Consider the following 5,574-nt stretch of genomic DNA (forward strand, 5'->3'; position numbering starts at 1 on the left):
TAAATGCTGAAGATGGAACAACTACAAAAGACAAGTTCCTTCTTTCACAAGCTTGAGTCTAGTTACAATGAAGAAAATTAAAGTGCAACTACACACTTCATGCATAGATAGGTAGAATATACATATTTTCTAATCAAATTGCTTTCATACAACATATATAACTTAAAATCCTCTATTTTCATTTAATATGACATTGTAAACTCTCATCCCCTTTCTTCCATTATAAATGCATGGTTATGGCCGGGTGTGGTGGCTCACACATGTAATCCCAGCACTTTGGGAGGCCGAGGCAGGCGGGTCACCTGAGGTCAGGAGTTTGAGACCAGCCTGGTTAACATGGTGAAATCCTGTGTCTTCTAAGAATACAAAAATTATCTGGGCGTGGTGGTGCATGCCTGTAGTCTCAGCTACTCAGGAGGCTGAAGCAGGACCATCGTTTGAACCCAGGAGGCAGAGGTTGCAGTGAGCTGAGATTGTGCCACTGCACTCCAGACTGGGCAACAGAGCAGGACTCTGATAAAAAACAAAAAACAAAAAATACATGGTTATGAGATAGCTGCTCTGCATGTAGCATGATATCCACATTCCACACAGAAAGGGGGAAAAGAACGCACCGAGCCTGCCCCACACCATCACCACACCATCCCCACACCTTTAAAGAACTGCCTGAGGGGCCAGGCGCAGTAGCTCATGCCTGTAACCCCAGTACTTTGGGAGGCTGAGGTGGGTGGATCACCTGAGGTCAGTAGTTCGAGACCAGCCTGGCCAACATGGTGGAACCCTTGTCGCTACTAAAAATACAAAAATTAGCCGGGCATGGTGGCAGGCGCCTTAAATCCCAGCTACTCAGGAGCCTGAGGCGGGAGAACTGCTTGAACCTGGGAGGTGGAGGTTGCAGTGAGCCGAGATCATGCTACTGCACTCCAACCTGGGTGACTGAGTGGAGACTCCGTCTCAAAAAAAAAAAAAAGAAAAAAAGAAAAGAACTGTCTGAGAAGCCCAATCTAAGAACTTTAACTTACATCAACAGGAGAAGCTAGAACATGTAGAGTTTGGGTTTTTTTGGTTGGTTTTCTGTTTGTTTTTCTTTATTTAAGCAGAGCAAACAAACAAGATCAGGACTTTTATAGCAATAAAGAAGGGAATGGATATTGGGTTAGCCACATATGTGGCAAAACAATGAACAGTATCTACAATTTAATATATTCTTAAATAGCTTTCAATTATGTAGGAAGTTAAAATATCACTTATAACATTAGATACATGTCAATATGTGCATATACAAATATGTGTATTTGTATGTATATGCATATATATCTACATATGTATATAGGTAAAACCAAACTAGGCATACATGATAAACTGAACCATTTGCTATATTAATAAGAGAAAATTAGGAAGATATTTCCAAAGAGAAACATAAGATTCCAGGTTACTTGATAAGTCCTTTTAGGCATTTGCTAAGAAAAGAAAAAAATCAGCCGGGCACCGTGGCTCATGCCTGTAATCCCAGCACTTTGGGAGGCCGAAGCGGGCAGATCACGAGGCCAGGAGGTCGAGACTAGCCTGGCCAACATAGTGAAGCCCCGTCTCTACTAAAAATACAAAGAAAAAAAAAAAATTAGCCGGGCGTGGTGGCCAGCACCTGTAAGCCTAGCTACTTGGGAGGTTGAGGAAGGAGAATCGCTTGAATCTGGGAGGCAGAGGTTGCAGTGAGCCGAGATCGCCCCACTGCACACCAGCCCGGGCGACAGTGCAAGACTCCGTCTCAAAAAAAAAAAAAAAAAAATCATGTCCTGGAAAAACAAAGCATTTCAGGAACAAAGAGAAAACTTCAAGGCACCTTAAACATGGCTTTTAGATATCACAACCATTATTTCCTCTCCTCTGGGGAACCTCTCTTGGAGGACATAAATGAGAAGGAAGAAGACAATACACCTCCCCTGGGGCCCAAATGACAACGCCAGAGCTTACTCTGCGTTCCCCTCCCCCGCCATGGGAGGGCTATCAGAGGGAACTGGGGCTTCCAACTCAAACTCAGTGTCATAGAAAAATCCCCTTTACTATCACGGGACCGAGGTGTCTTCTGCTCTCATATATGACTATGTGTGACATTTGGTCAAAGACACACAAACACAGTCTCAACTCCACGCACACACAGTGCCTGACAGTCACACACCCACCACTGGATACAAAGTCACAAGCACCCACCCTCCATATTCCCACACAAGGACAGAGTCACAACTACACAAGTACGAAGCCCCCTGTATCTGCACACAGACGAACATATGGTCACACAGTCACAATCACACACCCACCGCGGGCACACAATCACAGCTAACCCACACCCTCACACAGCGTTACAGTCACACATTAACAGTCCTAACCCAGGGACTCACGGGACACCCACAGAGTCCTCCCCACATCCGTACACAAGGTGTCAAACAGTCACAATCACACACACCCTGTGCTAGGACACACAGTCACAAAACCACAATTTCACAACCGCCCTTCCTCGGCCCGTTCTGCCTGAACAAACTTAATACTCAGTCTCAAGCCCCGCACCGGATTCTAGACGCTTCACCTCCAACCTCCTCCGGATCCTGTAGTCTCCGAGCCGACCCGCTCAGAGCCCCCGACCCGCTCAGAGCCCAGCACCTGGGCGGCTTGCACCTCTCCAAGGAGTCGCGGGAGTCGCGAGGGGATGGACCGAGTGCGCGGCGCCTTCTGGGAAATGTAGTTCAGCGCCACGCCCACGATGGGCAAGATGGCGCCCGGCTTGACCCTAGCCAAAGGGACTACCCTCATTCCCGAACCGTGTCTGAGAGTCTCCTGGGGGTCCTGGCTTAGTATCGCACCGTGGCTCTTACATGAAGTCAGTACAGCGTGTTTAAGCTGATCTTACACCTGTGGCACACCACTACTCAGTCCCAGGGATCGAGTAAACTAAGACTCGACCTTACACCCCGCCCCGGCCAGGGAGACAGTCCCACAAGCTCTAGCAGAGGAAAGAAAGTTCGCGCGAAAAGCGGACTCAAACCGCTGAACCTTCTGGGAAATGTAGTCTACCCTCAAAAGAGTGGCACGGAGGACGGGCCAAGATCTGTAGATTCCGTCCGGTTCTGAGTCTGGGCCTGGCCCAGCCCAGGAGATCTCTGGGAGCCCTGCCCGCACGAAGGAGTGCGCAGGCGCGGACTCTCCGACTCGCCATGGTGGTCTTTGTCTGCCGGTGAGTTGGGTTTCGGCTGTGTGGGACTTGAGTTCCTGGACACTGAAACGGGCCAGGGACGCTGGAGGGGAGGATTTGCAGTGCCTGCGATGGGGCTGGGGAGAGTGGAAGGGAGGAATCGCCTTCTGTGATGTGCGGTGATCAGAGCTTGTGTGGCTGGGGGCAGGGGTACAGTAGGAAACGGGTGGGTTCACGGATGGGTGACCGACGGTGTGAGGGAGTGTTGAAGGTTGCAGAGTTAGTGAGAAACTGGTTCCAAGTTTGTGAGGATGGACAGATGGCTTTGTGAGGTAGTAACCTCTAAGCCTCACTTTTCTCATTTCCAAAATAATAAAGATGCGTTTTCTGGAAAATAGGAAAGGGAAAAGGCTAAGGAATTGAGCGGATAAGTACTTTTAAACGTGATTTTTATATAAAAGCAGACCTATTGTGGAGTAGAAAACAAAAGCAGCATTACCTTTCCATTTTTTTTAAAAAAGGAAAGATTTCCGAAAAACTTGTTACTGGATGCATGTACAGCCAGTAGGCATTGACTTTTCTTAATACTTGGGAGAAACTTTGGTGCAGTTGCTTAGAGAAACCCTGAACTAAGGAATATCTTTAAGAGTTTCTAAGGAATATCTTAACTAGTTTCCACTAGTGCAGACAGCACAGAATTGGGAAGCTACTTGTCCTGCCTTTAGTGCAGAGGTCAAGAAACTCCCTAGTTCGTCAGTGAGGGCAGCAATCTGACTCCTAATTTAATCAGGGTTTCCCCAGCCTTTTGTAAATATAGGGGACATTTTTTTCTTCTAGATATAAAGATAGAAGTATTCTGTCTTGGCCGGGCGCGGTGGCTCAAGCCTGTAATCCCAGCACTTTGGGAGGCCGAGACCGGCGGATCAGGAGGTCAGGAGATCGAGACCATCCTGGCTAACACGGTGAAACCCCGTCTCTACTAAAAATACAAATAATTAGCCAGGCGTGGTGGTGTGCACCTGTAATCCCAGCTACTCAGGAGGCTAAGGCAGGAGACTCGCTTGCACCAGAGGCTGAAGTTGCAGTGAGCCAAGAGTGCACCACTGCACTCTAGTGTGGGCGACAGAGCAAGACTCTGTCTCAAAAAAAAAAGAAAATAAATATGTATTAATCAAAATTAACAATCAAGTTTACATGTGAGAAAAACTCATTATATTTTATGCTCTAGGTACAGAAACTTAATAATCAAAGAAAACAATAATCAAAGCAGTGAATATCTTTCGCCCCACATCAAAAGTCCTATGGATGATGAAGACCTTATACCGAGTTTGAAGAATGTTGCCTTATCATACCCCTTGGCGCACCTCTTCCCTATCCCAGAGGTAGAGTTAACACAGAGTAATCTCAGAGAGTAACAGAAACCTAAGGCAATCTGGGCATGTTTCCTCTCTGCAACCAAAAATAAACTAAGTAGCACTGCTATCATGTATTAACTACTTATTATTCTTTCATTAATCAAATACTTACTGAGAGCCAACTATGTGCTAGCCATTGTAAATGCTGAAGATGGAACAACTACAAAAGACAAGTTCCTTCTTTCACAAGCTTGAGTCTAGTTACAATGAAGAAAATTAAAGTGCAACTACACACTTCATGCATAGATAGGTAGAATATACATATTTTCTAATCAAATTGCTTTCATACAACATATATAACTTAAAATCCTCTATTTTCATTTAATATGACATTGTAAACTCTCATCCCCTTTCTTCCATTATAAATGCATGGTTATGGCCGGGTGTGGTGGCTCACACATGTAATCCCAGCACTTTGGGAGGCCGAGGCAGGCGGGTCACCTGAGGTCAGGAGTTTGAGACCAGCCTGGTTAACATGGTGAAATCCTGTGTCTTCTAAGAATACAAAAATTATCTGGGCGTGGTGGTGCATGCCTGTAGTCTCAGCTACTCAGGAGGCTGAAGCAGGACCATCGTTTGAACCCAGGAGGCAGAGGTTGCAGTGAGCTGAGATTGTGCCACTGCACTCCAGACTGGGCAACAGAGCAGGACTCTGATAAAAAACAAAAAACAAAAAATACATGGTTATGAGATAGCTGCTCTGCATGTAGCATGATATCCACATTCCACACAGAAAGGGGGAAAAGAACGCACCGAGCCTGCCCCACACCATCACCACACCATCCCCACACCTTTAAAGAACTGCCTGAGGGGCCAGGCGCAGTAGCTCATGCCTGTAACCCCAGTACTTTGGGAGGCTGAGGTGGGTGGATCACCTGAGGTCAGTAGTTCGAGACCAGCCTGGCCAACATGGTGGAACCCTTGTCGCTACTAAAAATACAAAAATTAGCCGGGCATGGTGGCAGGCGCCTT

At 46.7% G+C, this 5,574-nt stretch overlaps 1 protein-coding gene across 4 annotated transcripts in view; it reads left to right on the plus strand.

Moving 5' to 3' along the window:
• The first annotated feature begins 3,100 nt into the window (after window positions 1-3,100).
• The window catches only part of ZNF260 (zinc finger protein 260), a 17,690-nt gene continuing 15,216 nt past the window's right edge, over window positions 3,101-5,574 (plus strand). For 2 of the 4 annotated variants that reach the window (XM_011950611.1, XM_011950610.1), the window contains exon 1: window positions 3,101-3,229. The gene's annotated coding sequence lies outside the window, so the exon portion shown is untranslated. The remainder of the gene's footprint in view (window positions 3,230-5,574) is intronic. The other 2 variants (XM_011950613.1, XM_011950612.1) reach the window with 2 other exon arrangements.

This window comes from Colobus angolensis, unplaced genomic scaffold (assembly GCF_000951035.1).
Source record: "Colobus angolensis palliatus isolate OR3802 unplaced genomic scaffold, Cang.pa_1.0 Scaffold31, whole genome shotgun sequence".
NCBI lineage: Eukaryota > Metazoa > Chordata > Mammalia > Primates > Cercopithecidae > Colobus > Colobus angolensis.